Source organism: Pseudonaja textilis, chromosome 5 (genome assembly GCF_049901715.1).
Source record: "Pseudonaja textilis isolate UNSWEBS1 chromosome 5, rPseTex1.2, whole genome shotgun sequence".
Taxonomy (NCBI): domain Eukaryota; kingdom Metazoa; phylum Chordata; class Lepidosauria; order Squamata; family Elapidae; genus Pseudonaja; species Pseudonaja textilis.
In genome coordinates, this window is record NC_141994.1 from 38,685,658 (window position 1) to 38,704,541 (window position 18,884).

The 18,884-nt window shown below is 35.6% G+C and overlaps 1 protein-coding gene across 2 annotated transcripts in view; it reads right to left on the reverse strand.

Annotated features, from left to right (window-relative positions):
* The window catches only part of MGAT4C (MGAT4 family member C), a 354,112-nt gene that overhangs the window by 116,596 nt on the left and 218,632 nt on the right, over positions 1-18,884 (reverse strand). The window contains exons 1-2 of one of the 2 annotated variants that reach the window (XM_087934523.1): positions 17,844-18,023; positions 16,545-16,604 (exon numbers count right to left, since the gene is read on the reverse strand). The gene's annotated coding sequence lies outside the window, so the exon portion shown is untranslated. Of the gene's footprint in view, positions 1-16,544; positions 16,605-17,843; positions 18,024-18,884 lie in introns of those variants that run through there. The other variant, XM_087934524.1, reaches the window with a different exon arrangement.

An 18,884-nucleotide genomic window follows, 5' to 3' on the forward strand; every position in this document is an offset into this window, starting at 1 on the left:
AATGCTGAGAAGAAAAAATACAAAACATGTCTACACCATGAGTAGATTCTGTAGGAAAAGAAACAAACAAGCAACAACCCTTCAATGCCACTCTGTGCTAAAAAGAAGGAAAATAAATTCTTTTCCATTTTCTATCCCATTGAACCATATCCTTTCTGTTATGGTAATTTCTTTGACTGTTTCAAATAATGTCAGTGGTTTCCATGTGGAAGAATTGAAAAGCTGCCAAGCTTTTTTTTTCCCCTTGAAAAATGTGCCAACATGGCTGCAGGCCAGGAACTAGGAAATGTGATGAGGTGTTTCCATAAAAGAAGTAATAGTCCATCGTCAAACACCACTCAGCTTCTTCATCTCAAAAAAAAAAATTTACTTTTTAGTAGTCTGAAATGAATTGCCTCATCTTCAAAACAGAGACATTATCATGGGATATAAGAGTTGATCCTGGAATAGTATAAATGGCAGATTAGAGGGCCCTATCAATTTATCATCTGGTTTATTTAGAACTGCCTGTAAAGAAAATTAATAAAGGAAATAAAATGAAATATAATCTTAATTTTGGTGCCACGCATATTTTTTTTCTAGTTGATTTGCTCCTGGCACTCCACTCAAGTACAGCCCTCTCAGATCAAAAAAATGCGGTGTCCCAATTTAAATGGTAATGGAAAATAGGAGATGCAACATGTACCTCAGGAAGGTTATAAAGATTAAACAGATTTATCTGATCAATCTTTCAATTTGATTGACAAAAAATTGTTAACCCACATAGTAAGCATAAAGTCCTTTAATATCTTTTTGTTACAGTTCACCAGCTCTCAGCATATATAGGAGATAGAATCACAGAAGCAGCAGTAGCTCTTTAGTCACCAACCCCTTTAACAATTGAAGATTTGCTCCTGTACATATGCAAAATATCCAATGTCCAATATATTCAGAACAATCTACCTGATTGTTTAGCCTGCATATTAGATTCAAGATGATGAAACAAGGAACCACAGTGTCCTTTTAATTCACTGAACACTTTATCTGATGTGAACAAATTATTAAGGCATCCAGTGGTGGGATTCAATTTTTTTTACTACTGGTTCTGTGGCCGTGGCTTGGTGGGCATGGTGTGGCTTGGTGGGTGTGGCTTGGTGGGCATGGCAGGAGAAGGATACTGTAACATCTCCATTCCCACCTCACCAGAGGTGGTTTTCAGCAGGTTCTGACCAGTTCTGGATAACTGGTAGCGGAAATTTTGAGTAGTTCAGAGAACTGGCAAATACTACCTCTGACTGGAGATTTTGTAGTATCCTTCCCCTGCCACACCCACCAAGCCACCACGCCCACAGAACTGGTAGTAAAAAAAAATGAATTCCACCACTGCACCCCACTCCAGGAGAAGGATACTGTAAAATCTCCATTCCTTCCCCAGTCCTGTGAGAAGGTTACTGCAAAATCCCCATCCCCTCCCTACTCATGGGGAAAAGTTACTGAAAAATCCCATTACCTCGCCACCCCACTAACCTGCTTCCCAGCTCTCTTCTCCTGTGCAGGGCAACAAAAGAAGACCCAGCCAATCAGCTGGGAGTTAGGAGGCAGAGAATAGATGGGGGCAGGGCCAATCAGAGGTTTATATTTGCCAGTTTTCTGAACTACTCAAAATTTCTGCTACTAGCTCTCTAGAACTAGTCAGAAGCTGCTGAATACCACCTCTGAAGGTATCCCAACTTTCTTGGAAATAGGACTGTCAATTAGTTTACTTTATTGTCATTGCACCTCGTACAATGAAATCAAACACCATCTTCAGTGCACATTATGACCATGATCATGAAAATAAACACAAACACACATCCTTCACCCTTCACACATTGAACCGGAAACCCCCAACACCACACCAACACTGCACTATACAGCAGAATTCAAAAGAGCTACTGCCCTGGGATAGAAGCTGTTTTTCAGCCTATTTGTCCTTGTTTTTATTATTCTGTACCATCTGCCAGATAGTAATAGTTCAAAAAAAGGGTTCCCAGGATGAGATGGATCTTTGAGAATGTTTTGAACTTTCTTAAGGCAGTGGGAGCTATAAAGCTCTTCCAAAGAGGGGAGAGAGCAACTAATGATCTTCAGGGCAATGACATTAACCCTCTGGAGTGCTGTCCTATCTGCCACTGTGCAATTGGCAAACCATAGACAGGTGCAGTATGTTAAAATGCTCTCTATGGTGCAACGATAGAAGGTCACCAGCAGTTTTTCATTCAGTTGTTGTTTTCTGAGAAGTCTCAGGTAGTATAATCTCTGCTGGACCCTTTTGACCAGGGCTGCAATGTGGGCACCCCAGGTCAGGTCCTCTTTTATAATAACACCCAGAAACTTAAAACTGGCCACTTGCTCCACTTGGTCTCCATTGATAAGCAAGGGCTGGATGTCTGATCTGTTCCTTCTATAATCCACTATAAGCTCCTTGGTCTTATTGGTGTTGAGGACCAAGTTATTGTCTCCACACCATGAAAGCAACCGGTCCACGTCATCTTGGTAGGCAGACTCATCCCCCCTGGAGATAAGTCCCACCACTGTTGTATCATCTGCAAATTTAGCAATAGTATTACTAGCATGAGTGGGAGTGCAGTCATGCACATAAAGAGTATAGAGTAAGGGACTCAACATGCAACCTGTGGTGTACCAGTGTTAAGAATAAGGGCTGAAGAGGTATGATTACCTAATCTGACCCTCTGTGAGTGGCCAGACAGGAAATTCATAATCCAAAGGCAGATTAAATTAGAAAGCCCAAAGTCCAGGAGTTTAGACACTAGTCTATGTGGAAGAATTGTGTTAAATAAAGAACTAAAATCCACAAAAAGCATCCTCACATAGCCCCCCCGCCCCCGCTGATCTAGATGAGTCAGAGCAGTGCGAAGAGTGATGGCTATTGCATCCTCTGTAGATCTATTTTTTCTGTATGCAAACAGAAAATCAAATGTATGCGGAAGACCAGAAATGATGTTCCGGCAGACCAATTTCTCAAAGCACTTCATAATGATAGGAGTGAGTGCCACTGATCTGTAATCATTGAGGTTATTGATAGATAACTTCTTTGGCAGAGGAACAATGGTGGAAGCCTTCAGCCAAGATGGAATAGTGGACTGGGTTAAAGACCTATTGAAGATCCTGGTAAAGACTCGGGGCAACTGATCAGCCCAGTCTTTAAGCACTCGGCCAGAGATACTGGCAGGATCAGCAGCCTTTCTAGGGTCCACAGCCCGCAGAATGCTCCTCACCTCCTGTTCCTCCACAATGAGGTGGGGGCTACAATTGGCTGGTAGTTGTGTTTTATCTGTCTCTGATGTCTCCACTTCAAAGTGAGCAAATAAATGATTCAGTTCCTCTGCCAATGAAGCATCCCCCTCAGCAGGGATGACATTGGTCGGTTGATGGTTTGTAATTTGTTGAATCCCTCGTCACACCTGCCTCATATTATTGCTATAAAAATTATCCTCAATCTTCCTCTTATAATCAGTCTTGGCCTTCCAAATACCTTTCTTCAGATTAGCTCTGGCAGCACTGTAACTTGCCCCATCACCGGACCTAAAGGCCTTGGTCCTGTCATGCAAGAGGTGCTGGACTTCCTTGGTCATCCAGGTTTTCTGATTGGGATAGATCCTAATACGTTTCTCCACACTGATAGTATCTGTGTAGTGTTTGATATAGCACAGAACAGTTGCAGTGTGCACCTCTAGGTCAGGGTGGTAAAAGATGTCCCAATGTCAATTAGCTGAAATGTAAAGTTTGATAGAAGTTCTAAGTCAGGATATTAATTAATATCCCAGAATATTGTTCACTATCTCCTAGACTGGATAATGCTGGAAATGAATATAGAATAATGTTTTTCAGAACAATATGATTATTACTGTTTTAGATATAGGTAATAAAAAATTCCCCACAAATGAAGGCAGTATTGAAATAGCCCAATACAATATCTTCTCTGAGAAACATCTGTATGCCCATTACTATTAGAAATGACTGCAGAAGGGCTTGCAAAGCAAATTTTTGCCTCCATACCACATAGCCTCCAAATGAAGTCTCCCTGTATACCAGGCAATCATGGAGAAGTGGAAAAAGACAGTGTGAGTTTCCGGCTTGTTATTGTATATACCAATCTCCCCATTCTAACGCTTTATAAAATACGCTTTTATTAGAAAAACACTATGAAAAGACAAGACAAATGTTTGGCCCAAACAGCAGGAATTAAATCTCTAAAGGATTCTTGATTTCAGTGCAAAGAGTTCAATGGGAGTTGTCCATTGGTAAGGCACTAGGCTAGAAACTGTGAGACCATGAATTCTAATCCTGCCTTAGCCATGAAAGGATGACCTTTGGCCAATCACTTTTTCTCAGCTGAAATCTTTTCACAAGGTTATTGCTCTGAGGAAAATAGGAGGTGGAAGGAGCATTAGATATGTTCAATGCCTTGACTTGTTTATATAAATAATAAAAGCAGGATTAAGCAAACAAACAAACAAACAATTCTTGTTATACTTTACTGAAAACAAAACCCAATGGAGATTATTTCAGAATAGACATGCAGCTATGATATACATCTCTTTCATTAAAATCAATATAATTTAAATGCTTCTGCACACTCAGTTTAAAATGTCCTCTAGAGACCCAAGTACTAAAAGATGTTGACAGGAATCATCTTAGCAAGGACCATACCATTTCTCTAGACTTTTACTTTTCCATTTGACTGGCTCTACTCTAAATCACTCAATGTGTTGTAGGTTGCTATAGCTAATCACATATATCTGACTTATAGTTTACCCACCAGTATGGTTACCAATAAAACAGCCAATGGCACTCCAGAGTGTTCATCCCTTGATTTGAAAAGGGATCCTCCTCATAGTAAACATTTTTAGGAGAAACATTTAATAGTTATATGCAGTAGACTTTGGATATATCACTAGCACATTGAAGCACATTAAGATATATCACCAGCACATTGAAATTACAGTTAATACTAACCACCTTTCAAGGCTACTTAATCAGTTCAAATAGAAGCTTTGTGCAGGAAGTGTTTGGGCATACCAAGTAGGATTCATTAATAAGTTATGTAACAAAATAGCTAGAAACGATATCTGATGTGGAATGGGAGGAGGGTTGCTATTTGGCAAATTTGTGTGCCTAGAACACCTCTTAGTGTGCTGGTCCATCTTTACTTCTTTCAAACTTAGAAATTGCTTTCAAACTCTAGTATTTTTCTCTGCTGTCCCATTTATCTAAATGCTAAAATCCATTTAAGATTCAATTAAATTCTGTGTTCAGTTATATTATTAAACACAGTTTTCAAAGCTTAACTCAATCCTTTTCCATTCAGACTTCTGATTCAGTATTAATATTAATTGATCTGCCGCTGATTCCCAGAACTTTGAGCATAAATGATGCATTTTTTATCTTATCCCATGTCATTAATCTATCTTCCTTTTTGCAATAACCAGCATAAAGTGTAATCAGCAGATGGAAACCAGCACATGAAATTTAATGCACTGGCCCCCTTGACTGAAGCTTTGGGTTTAACTCTTCTCTTTTCTAGTTATAGTGGATTTTTTTTCCTCCAAGGACCAAATAATATATTATGAATAAAAATTAACACATTGTCCCTATTGTTTATAAAGAAGTAAATATTAGTCGATTGAGAAATGTAGAATATACAACACATAAATCCTTATGGTAAAGTTTTTAATTGTAAAGGGACTGAGATTTGCCAATTTGAAAAGGAAATTCTTTCAACAACAACAACAACAACAACAATAGTAATCGTAATAATAATAGTAATAATAATAGTAATAATAATAGTAATAATAATAGTAATAATAATAGTAATAACAATAGTAATAATAATAGTAATAATACTACTATTGTGGGACTTTCAAATACAGACTGACAAAGTTTTGGAACACAAAACCCTAGATATTACGATTGTGGAGAAATAAAAACTGTAGATTGTCGACATTGCCATACCTGGTGACAGCAGAGTCGACGAGAAACAACTTGAAAAAATCACCAGATATCAGGACTTGAGAATCAAACTGCAGAGACTCTGGCGTTAACCAGTGCAGGTGGTTCCAGTGGTACTTGGCACACTGGGTCCTGTGCCTAAAGACCTAGGCAAGCACTTAAAAACAATTGGTGCTGGCAAAATCACCATTGGTTAGCTGTAGAAGGCCACCTTACTGGATCTGCTCTGCTCGCATAATCTGCCGATACAGCACGCAGTCCTAAACACTTGGGAAGTGTTCAATTAGTGATTTGTGATATGAAACCCAGTATAGTTATCTCGTTTGCTGTATACACTGTCATTTTTTGTGTATAATAATAATAATAATAATCACAATCATAATCACAGTCATAATCACAATCATAATCACAATCATAGTAATAATTTTAAAAATAAGTCATTCATCTATTTAATAAAATAGTTCTTTGGACTAGAAATATTTGAGGGTAAATTTAAAGATACTTGAAAATACTTGGATTACTCAAACTGTTATTAAAGTAGTTTAGTAGTAGCTACACTAAAAGGATTGTCATTGTTATTTGTAAATGTGAGACACTAAACCAGAATCTTTTATATTCAAGTAGGACTGTGTGGATCAGATTAGTTGTGTACGTTGCTTTAAGGAAGCAAGTTATTTTATCTTGAGGCATCAGTTTGCATTTCTTGAAGTTTCTAACTGAATCTAGACAACCTGTGTCCCATTGAGTCATCCTTTCAGAGATATTGCCTTACCAGATTCCTCAATGCCTTTAACAATGACAGAACTTCTAATGTATTGCCTTCACTGGAAAAACTGGGGTGTATTCAGAGATGTATCTGTCTTGAAAGACAGTATAGTCTAATCAAACATCAGCACAGGAAATGTTTTGAGACATTTTTGAATTGCAGTATGTAAACTGTTTTAGGATAATTTTTATGTCATGAAATGTTTTATACAATTTGTCAAATTTCAGTTCCACAGCAACTGGGGTGCCAAATTTTGGATACATTCTATAAGTTAACCCATCCAATGTACTTGGTACAAATGTTTTGCCCCATGGGACACTGTTTCACCCACCTAAGGTTACAGGAACCAAATTTTTAATAGTGTATACATACCAAGTTGGGACTGATTTAACTTATTTAGTCATTGCAGTTTTATTGTAAACCATGCAGACAGCTTCAGCTGTTGTGTGATTTAATTATGTTTAATAAATAAAAATATAAATCAAATATATCCTCCCAATCTGTTACCAACCACATCAAAGTGAAGCAGCAAGGCATTATGTTAATTCTCTCTGTCATTTTGAAATAGGGCAACTATGTTACTGTTACATGTAGAATTGAGATGACACTTTTACTTTCCTTTGAAGCAGTGGTTCATTTGAAGCTCCAGCAAAGCAAAACAGGTCAGATCCCCAGGGTCAGGGGATCAAAATTGAGACACCTGGCAACTGACTCATATTTATGACGGCTATCATGTGATCCCCTTTTGTGACGTTTTCACAGTCAAAGTCAATGGGACAAGCATATTCACTTAACAACTGTGTTACTAACTTAACAGTTGCAGTGATTCACTTAACAACTGTGGCAAGAAAGATCATAACATCGGGAAAAATGTATCACTTAGCAACAGAAATTTTAGGCTCCATTGTGGTCATAGGTTGAGGACTCCTGTCTATACTTCCCTACATTCCCCTCTCACATCCTCATGCTTATTATTAGTTTATCAAAAAAAAATAATAGGAAGGAAGGAAACAACCTCAGTGACACTTTGCATGATTTTTCTATTATTTCTATACCAGTGACAAAATAAGTACATAAAAATTAGCTACTTAAATTGAAACTTTAACAACATTTCATTAATGCAGAACAACAATCTCTGAGCATGATGAATGCAAACAAATGTACATTAAATTGCAAGTCTGTGCACCATAACAGAATATTTTCTTGTTCAATTTCCATTTTAATGTGAACTTAAACAATGTCCCCTTTGATTTAATCAGATAAATTATACATCCATATAAGTACTTTCCAGAAGTAATAATAAGTAAAAAAAAGTGTGTATTAAAATACGTAGAGCGGATAAAAGTATGCACAAAACATGTATATCATGAAAAAATACACACTAATTGCATTACATTAGGGAGAATTGTCAAGGCAACCAGGTGACACCCTAGTCAACCTTTTCATATTTTGCTAAGCAAATAGTTTCATTCTCCTGTTTAACCAGGAATATGTGATGTCTCCCCGTTTTATTTCTTTCTCTGGTTCTTGGTATCAGCTCTCAGAAGAGGACTGGTTTGCTGGTTTTATTCCCCTTCTGAGTCTTATCTTCTAGTTTTCTCTTTCTTTATGGTCTCTTTTTCATTACTAGAGGATAGGACTTAATGTGATGTTTGTAGTCATGCACACTTGATTATTTGATTATATCTCTGGTCAACCATAGTAGAAACATCTCTCAACAATCTCTTTTTTTCCCTATATCATATTTCCCTAGTTCATGAGAAAATCAGGGTATGTCAATGTACAGTATTCCAATTTTAACAATGTTTTCCTCTTAAAGGAAACAGCCACTTAGGAAAGTTTCAAGAAGTGAAAAACTTGATCCATTTCTTCAGCTATTCCAATGGGGATGTTGATAGTGTGAGGCCTATCAACCACTTGAGTCTGACCTAAAAATACCCTCCCCTCAGATTTCAAAACTCTCCTCTGCTGCCCTCCTCCTTCTTTCTCCTCCTCCTCATCTTTCTTAACTACTGCCATTGATCATGTCATTTCCTCAATCCTAAATCTTTTTTCCTTATTATTTATAGATAAAATGGAAGAAAGAAAAAATATTTTATTTTTAGAAACCTAGCAATGGAAAGCTATTTTTCCATTCTCCTGAAAGATTATTTGCAAATCATATTATTAAAGGAAATTATTTAAAATCTATTTCTAGCTAATTTATTACAAAACACAGTACAGTTATTCCTCAACTTACAATAGTTTGTTTAGTGTCCATTCAATGTTAAAATTGCACTGAAAAAAGTGACTTATGACTGTTTTTCACACTTACGACCATTGCAGCATACCACAGTCACATGAACAAAATCCAGATGCATGGCAACTGAGTCATATTTATTATGTCATAACTTTTTTCAACCTTCTGACCAGCAAAGTCAATGGGGAAGCCAGATTCACTTTACAACCATGTTCTAATTTAACAACTGCAGTGATTCACTTAACTGTAGCAATAAAGGTTATAAAATGCGGAAATATTCACTTAAAAACTGTCTTGCTTAGCAACATAAATTTTCAGTTCAGTAGCAGGGATTCTATTCTATTCTATTCTATTCTATTCTATTCTATTCTATTCTATTCTATTCTATTCTATTCCATTCCATTCCATTCCATTCCCTACCTGTATTAGTAATTTATTTAGTTTAAAGCTGTGGGCTACTGGATAATAGTCAGCATGTTCTTCAATCTGAAATCTATATTACTGAACCATCATCTGATTTTCAGTGCCTGTCCTTTGGCACCACTGAAGAGCTACACTTACCAATATTTCAATGACATAAGAAGACACTAATGTGAGATAGATTGAGATTTTTACTTGGAATGTCTCCAAAGCAATGATTATTTAATAATGCAAGAGCTTATCTTTTTTTTCATATGATTAATGCGAGTTGGGGATCTCTTAGTAGCTATAGAAAACAATCAGTTCTATTTCCATGGCAGATTGATTGCTCACCTTAGTAGCTGAAATAAAATTTTGGGAAATAAGGCAGTCAGTAAATCACTCATTAACTGAAGATTACTTGAAGACGCATTGCTGTATCATTAAAGAGAAAGTTTTAAACAAGTTGAGTGTAAATTGATGCAGATCTATAGTAGATAAATTAAGTACTGTAATAACAGTGTTGGTTAAATTTCATTCACATTTACTCAAAAGTAAGACTTGTTGCATTCAGTGGTCACAATCCAAGGATGCATGACATTTGAAAGAAAGCCCTCACTGAGTACATCTCTCACTATATTTATAAATAATACTATTAAAATGCATAGGAGACACTACAAATGGAGTCTTGGAGAAATGGATAAGAGACAATACAAATGGAATCTTGAGACTCTTCATAGAGATGTGGGGGGGAGGGGAAATAAAGCATCGGTATATTTTAAACAAGAGCCCATACATATGTCTTTCTGGCAGATATATGGAAATACTAAGAAAAGGAAGTTTATTAGCTTACTGTGCCCTGAAACTTTGGAACATCTGCTTAAATGAAGCTTTCAGGATGAGATAGCAGCCCTAGTATTATCAATGGATCATATTATATAATAATATAAAAATTAATTTATGTCTAAAGTTATCAAAAGGAAAAGAAGAAGAAAAGGAAGAGAAAAAGGTCCTTACTCAATTCCCATCTTTCTATCTTCTTTTAGAATACTAGATTGAATTGTTCCAAAGTATTCATTTTGAATGCTGTATAAACAATTCAACAGAACCTCTCCATGGATGGGCAGAAACCTGGTTGTCAGTAGTAATACTTAAGGAAAGATTAGCATTATTTATTAAATTTATATGGCACCCATCTCACTATGAAGCAAAAAAAAATTCTGAAGAGTGAAATCTAAAGTTTTTCATGTTTCTAAATGTACCACACATCAACCTAGAATTGTCTTAAGAACTTTCAACTCTGAGAGAGGATAGAGGAAGTATAATATAAGATTATCATTATTTATTAAATTTATATGGCACCCATCTCACTATGAAGCAAAAAAACAATTCTGAAAATTGTCTTAAGAACTTTCATCTCTGAGAGAGGATAGAGGAAGTATAATATAAGATACACATACTTGTGTCCAATTTTTTGCTATTCCATGGATCATAATATGCTAGCCCCCCATTTTCCACTATTTCCCAGAGTTTGCCCAAATTCATATTCATTTTGTCAATGACACTGTCTAACTAAATCATCTACTATTGTCCCCTTCTCCTTTTGCTTCAAACTTTCCCAACATCCAGGTCTTTTCTAATGAGTCCTGTGTACTCATTAGGTGGGCAAAGTATTTGAGCTTCAGCTTCATACTTTCCACAGAACAATCAGGATTGATTTGCTTTAGGAACTCACACATATACATATGCACTGGTGTTCTGTCTCGCCTTTCCTCTTTCCCCAAATATGAAAGAGTACAAACTCACACCAACACAGGCAGGCAAGCTGGCTCGGACTTCACAGAGTTAATTCTTTGGAACTGATAATATTCTTGGCATTCCCACATGTCCTGCCTGCCAAGTCCAAACTGATAAAGTTTTACTCACAGAAAATCACAAGGCAGTCCACAAAAATAGTCATTCACAAAGAAAATCTGAAGTAAGGTTAAACTTTGTCCCATTTCAGGAGAAAACACACCCACTTTTATCCCCTGTGGGGTGTGGCTCAATGACTCAGCTCACTCTCTGACCCTCCCACGCCTCCTATGTTGCTGTTCACATTTCTCCCTATGACGCTGCTTAGGATCGAGCCAACACTCCTCCTCTTTATTCCCTGTCAGGGGCTGCTCTGATATGCCTTCCTCCTGATTAATCTCAGGCTGTTCCTCTCGGTTGTCTGATGGAACCTGAGGCATTATCAGGGAGGAAGGTCCTGGGGAGGAAGGCATTGCCAGAGAGGAAGGTCCTGGGGAGGAAGGCATTCCCAGTTCCTCCTCCTCATCTTCCAGGTCCTCTTCTTCTGACAGCATAGGCTTGGGAATCGGGGCCACAACACACTGGTATCAATAATTTCTCAAATTGCCCATGTGTGCTCCAGGCAGATGCTCCACAGAGGAGACTATAGTTGGTTTGAGGGTTAAAAGACAAAGCAACTGCAGTAGAGTGTTTTTTAAAATACTTCAGTTTGCAAGCCTCATTTTCTAATTATTTTCAGAAATTGCCTGTCAACCATTTTAAGTTAGTAGAAAACTAGCCTTCAGAAAACAAGTTTGAAAATTTTCTAGATGAGTTTAATTTCACCTCCAAACAAACAAAAAAACAATTACAAGAACTTAAGGAATTTGAAATAAACAGCGAAAAGCTAGACAAGATTTTGATATAAGAAAGTTATAAATGGATTAAGGATTGAGTTATATTTGGAACATTGACTTTTACTACAAGATATGGAAATTATAAAAAACAAATAATTTTTCATGGGAATGAACCTGTTTTGGCTCTCTTGGTCCGTAACAAGTATAAATAATTTTATGATTTTAGAAAGTGGACACTAGAGGGGACTAAAGATTCTAAGCAGGAAGGAAGAAAAATACAAGCCAGCTTTTGGTATTGGTTAACTACAAAATGTCAGAAAAAGTCATAACATTGGAAATATTAAAGATCTTTTCAGAATGAATCCAGAAATTAGTAGCTACAATATCAACAATGCTCACAATGATGTCTGCTTCTATAGACAAATTCTGTCCAAAAGGTATCAATGAAAGAATGATAAATGTGGAACAATATTTTAAATTTTCAAAATTTGAAAGCAGCATGGAGAAACCCAAAGGTGCTTTTCAAAAGGCAACTGGACTTTTTATTTCCTTGAAAAAAAAAAAAGTTCAGTTGCCTTTTGAAAAGCATCTTTGGGACAATCATGACCTGGATGATTGAGAATCTCCATAAACATTCAGCATGGGCAAAAGTTTGGAATTCTGGGAGTTGCAGTGAGGAGGTTCGGAATGTCTGAACTAGGAGCTACTGCCTCAGCTCCAATTCCTAAAACCTATCACCTAAAGCAGGGGTCTCCAACCTTGTCCACCTTAAGACTTATGGATTTCAACTCCCAGAATTCCTCAGCCAGCAAAGCTGGGAATTGAAGTCCACAAATCTTAAAGTGGCCAAAGTTGGAGACCCCTGACCTAAAGTTAAGACACCAAGGTGTGTGGAACTTGGCTTGGAGTGAATAGAATGGGGTCTACATTTTAAGGAGAATATTTGGCCACCAGCCAAAAAGAAGTATTGTAACACATAAGTCTCATGATAGTTGGATTTAATTTAGCCAAATTAAAAAATATATAAATAAATGCAGGCCTCCTTTTTTCTACTCTCTATTTAACAGGTAAAGAGGTGTGGTTCTTGACAATTGAGCCTTGGTGCTTTGTTATATTTGTGTTTCTATGAGAGAAAGAGAATAGAGATGCAATGAAGTGTTGCTACAAATATGAAAGATTTAAGTAGGTGGTGACCTTATGGAATACTTTTTAAATAATTAATAATGAAGCAGGTTTGTATATCACATTTCAGAATCTAAAAGCAAATGTATTGCCACCTCAGAAGCAGGAATGAGATTTTCATTGTGATAAACAAAAGTTAGCATTATAGTTTTTAAGATATAATATTCATTAAGCACATTATTATGACCAAACTTTTTGTTTCAATACTCCCCCCCAAATATCTTCTGGTATTTTTATTATTATTATTATTATTATTATTATTATTATTATTATTATTATTATTATTATTATTATTTCAATACATTGTACATTATTAGTACATAATGTTGAAATGTTCCAATTACATATATAAATAACACTGAGAATATAGAATATGAATCATCCAATACAGTTATATCACTTGAATAAGTAAGGCTACTTTGTAATCCTCAACTTATTAAATGCTCTTACAATTTGTGCCATTTGTGAGGAAGGGGCTGAAATAAGAGGCAATATATTACTTCTTTCTTTTCATCTGAAGAATTCACAGAAGATTCACAGAAGATTGACAAGATGAAGAGTTTTTAACTTCATTCAGAACTGAGGGATATCAATAAATTTAACCTTGAAAATGTAAGACTAAGTAGAATATTACAAATAGGTTTTTTCAACTCATAATTCTATAATTCTGTATCTATGATTCCATGAACATGTGGTAGAATTAGCATTAGGGACGGAAGTTTCCTAAGTAGGGGCTCCATAATAAATAAGACTTGCTTTTTTATAGAAACATAAAATGAGGCTAAGACCCCCATTTGGAAACCAATATGAGAAAATTGGTTGAATGTTTCTTAAAATTATTTGGCTCCCAACTTACTTATGAGCTTTAAAGGTAAATTCAGAAAACCTAAATTGGATGAGGATACAAATGAGCAGTCATGAAGACTAAACATATAGTTTAGTTTTAATAGTATCAGTATTCTTAAACATTGGTTTCTTGTATGCTCTAATCTTTATAATACTTAGCTCTTGTTATTTGTTCACCCTTTAGAACTTAATCCTTTCTGGATTTACCACAAATCCTGATCTCTTCAAGGCCAAATCACCCCATAAATATAAGAAGAGATGCATAAATGCTAAAAAAAAAACCACAATGTAACTTTGCTAATACATCTACCAACATGGGAGAATTACAATAAGAATGTGCCTTTTACAAGTGGAAACATGAATGAAAATAGATGCCAAAGCATGACTGAGTTGTTGTAATTCCCATTTAGTATGAACATGTTTCATATACAAAAAGACACAATAATTCCATATATAAATAAAAATAAATGTAATATCTTTATACATTTTCTGAAAAATATAATATTTATTCAGGATATTTAACATTATATATTTTTCCAAACAGTTCTTTTAAGTATTGTAGAAAATAGCATCTGTTGTAAAACCCTTATGATAGGAACTAATAATAATAATAATAATAGTATGCAATCATAATGTGGCATTTCTTTTACATAAATTATTACATATTTTTAAGATGTGTAATTTCTATAAATATATTTTTCATCCTGATCTTATGCAGGTTTGTTCAGAAGCATGTCAGCATAGTAGAACTTATTCCTAAATCAAGTAATGGCTGCCCAACTAGGCATTGTTAAAATGGAAATATACAAATCACTGAGAATAAAATTGTCAGTGATTTCTAATCACATGGGCTATATATTATACTTTTATGCAAATTGGGAACCAAACAATTGCCAAGTTATAAATCCCCAAATCCCTCATCATTGGGTTTCAATATAGTTGTTCTTCAGTAATATCTGTAGATTATTCCAAACTTTTGAAATATTAGATCTGAGAAACTAGACTTTCTCATGAAATCTTGCTAATGGTATATGGTTTGTTATTAATAATTTTATTATAACTCTCTATATTACTTATTTTCCCCTTAGGGCACCATACATAATTCATTCTCAAACTTGTGAGATTTTAGAATAAGCAACAGCCTGAGTCATTGAGTAAGTAAGGTTTTGAGCTCAGCCTATGTAGTATTATTCTATCTCTCTAACAGCAACGTAATCTGTTTCTTCATACTTAAAAGCAATATTATCATCCACAACAATAAATATCATTTCTGATGGAAATGAGTTTTGAGGAGTTTATAAAGCATCCTGATGCAGAATAGAGAGGGATGAGATCCTTTTTTCCTTGCAGAAATAGCACAGTGACATTCCTTTACTCTAATACTGTATATTGCAGTAGAAGTATAGTGCTATTTGGGAGTTACTGTTTTGTTTAAAATGCTTAAGATCCTGACTATAAATCCACTATAGGAGATCTGACTCAGAGAGCCATTATGGTTATGATGAGGTGAAATGATGTATGGATATATCTGTTTCTCCTTCGGTGGGCTAATGCTGCAATGCTATACATTTCTTTTCAAAAGGAATTCCCACTGAGTAAGTGGATATGGGATTACAGCCTTAGGGTTCTAAATGGAGTAGCTCTGTTTCTTGCTCAATAAACATCATAGCCATGAGAAGCTGGCAAGCAGGTCCTAAATTATTGCTTCAATAGTTTCATCCTAATGACCATTTGGGTCATAAAACAAAAGTAATGTTTTCACTGTAAAATGAATATTTCTGATGCTGTTGCTATATTATGCATCACCTTCCTCATAAAAGAAACTGGGATCATTCATAACACAAAACAGCTAGAAACAAGCAAACTGCACTACCTAACAGACTATACAAAGAGAAAAAAGCAGCAATATAATTAAGGAAGAAATGGGGTTATTACAGAAGATAGCCCAGAGAGGAATGAAGTTTGGGAGATTCAGAATGATTCCACCTTCATTACCCTATAAGTTTTGTGATAGAATTACTTAGGAGGCTTCAAAATTAATGTCAAGCCCTGCAAATTTAGGAAACAAGAACCACTTGGACTTCAGAAAGTATCTTCATTGCTAATAGTAAATGGAACAGAATCTTGAACACCTTCTAGAGCAATTCTCCTGCACAAATTTTATCTAGTGTAATTAAGGCGGAGTAACTCTGAGTCTCCCTCCTCCCTTGGACTCAAGAATTTCTTCTGTAAGAAGCCCTGTTTTATTCCTGAATTGGTGTTTCCAAAGTCTATTAGGCACAACTACTAACCAAAGCTTTAAAAATAAATGTTAGTTATAGTATTATAAATGAATAACATTCCATGAGTAAATATGTACTTGTAAATAAACAGCAGAGAAAAATAAAAAATAGATTCAGAGATGTTATATTGCCCATGGTTGGATGAACAAGGACTGTCTTCAGATCCTCATGCCTGTCTGAAGAAAAATGGCATTACAGGTTTTGCTTACCATCTCCAGATGTTTGGGCTGTGAAGTGGAGAAATATCCATTCACACTGAAATGTGGGATCTGGAAATGTAATGAGATAGTTATATGATCTCATCTCCATAAGGTTAGATTCAATCTATATTGTCACTCATCATCCAATGTCATAGTTCTATGAGTCTCCTTGCTTAGTAACAATCTTTTGTTTCAATTTAGTGTAACTCCTAAAGCATTAATATCTCAACACAAATCATAGATATAGATTAGTAATGGAATTATAATTGGCATTCCCTCATAAAAGTTCCAGTTATTAGAAAGCAACTTTTACTGTAGTCTCACAAATGCACTCAGAAGCTAAGTAGTAAATATTCAATATAATCAAACCTTTCCTATATAAATAGAAATTCAAACTAAATTAACTCTGGTCTGCTGCTTAGTTCTTATTATTCACACTATTTGATTATTTAAACTGGTTATTGGATTGTTCAGACAGTAGCCTTCAACTCCTTCAGTCAATTAAACATTTATTATATCTGATTTGTCAGAGTCACTGTCACAGCTAATCTCTTAAATCCACATCAGTTCAGGAGCTTTATATGTGTTTACTCTCTTGCAAAATGAGGTGGGTACATATAAGAAGACTCATAAAGAAGAGCCACAGATAATCACCACTGCTTTACTTTGCGCATGTAGATAGAACAGCAATTTTTAATCCAACATATAGACAAACACAAACATATATTTCCATAGGTGCATAAATAGAGAACTGACATTTCACTACTGCTCTCAGGTTGTATATTCTACATGTTGATCATTAGGAATACACAACCAGTATACCTTCTCATAAAGAGGAAAGGCAAGCAACGTATTTGGCGATCATATCACTGATACAAAACTACTCCACAGCATTTTTTTTTTAAAAAAAAGTTTGATGTAAAATTATTCTTCTATGCACAAAAGCTTTTCCATACATTTCACTGAAGTGATTAAAGTGCATACAAAGAGTAGGCAGGAAACTATAACAAATAACTGATCAGAATTACAGATTTATCCAGAGAATGCCAAATATTTAGAGAAATATGCATAGGCTTGTCATGCTGTTGCAATTTCACTCTGGCAGGCAGGCAGACAAGCAGGCAAGCAAGCAGGCACACGTGTTTTTCTTTCTCTTTAAAAATTAACCTTTTCATAACAAAGGCCATATTTAAACATAACAGCAGGAGCTCCAGGTTTCTAAACCAAGCTCCTTTTTCTTAGGCATCGACAGATATCCACCATCACCTTCATTTTGAAAAGAAAGATAAAAGCAGAATAATCTCTTACCACCGGAGTAGAAAAAGCAATTTGTTCAGCTGCATCCAACTGAGGCTTTGTGAATGAGGCTTTGTGCAGGCAGGCAACACAAGTGATTCTCGGGCCTCACATAAAAGCAAAATAATTGGCTCTCAATGAAGAGATGTAAACATCCATCATAATAGCAGTGGAACTGAAGCTGAAAGCTACCTCAGCTGTTCTATGTACTCTGACTATAGGATGATGTCACAAACATCAACTGGGTGTACTCTCATTGGTTTCTGTTACCTGGATTCATATCTTAACCCTAAGCTGGCAGCTGAAAATTTGAATGGGTTTGCTGTTCGTTTGGGGATGGGTCAAGATGCTCAGAGATCCTCCAATCTGAGAAAGCAGAAAACAGGTGTTTATTGATTAAAGAGAGAAAATAAGATCCTAGTGGGGAGGAGGCAGTTCACCCCCTTAATTTGCTTATACAATTAAAGCTTTGGTAATTGCATTCCCACACTCTGTTTACTAAATGACAGTAGTAATCACAATCTCATAGATAATGGATATTAAAGGAAAGATAGCACATTACATACCATTGCATTTAGAGGGTTGTCTTTTCTTTTGGCATAAGCTTGCTGACAAAAAACATGTTTAAAAAGAAACATGAAGCACGGTTATAATTAAGGTTGTTGAAGCTAAAATTGGCCTCAGAAAAAAGTTCTCATTTGTACATAAAATTGGAGTTCAAATATTTTATAGTCAAATTAAATGAAAAGATGAAGTTCCAATTGCAATTCTATGATCCTGGAATTGATCAAAATCACCATCCAAAGTCAGTCACAAGATTCTACCTTCCAAGAAATGAATTCAACATCATCTTTATTGTTCAGTCTCTCAACTGTGTTTCTGCCTGTACTGTATGCTACACTGCCATCATTATCTAAATAACTTCCATCATCTTATGATCAACGCACACATACAAACACACACACACTTAAAATTATCATTATCATTACCTGGGTAAAGAGTGCATGAATAGACCAATAATTTTTGAACTAAGATGCTCAAATGAGCTAAATT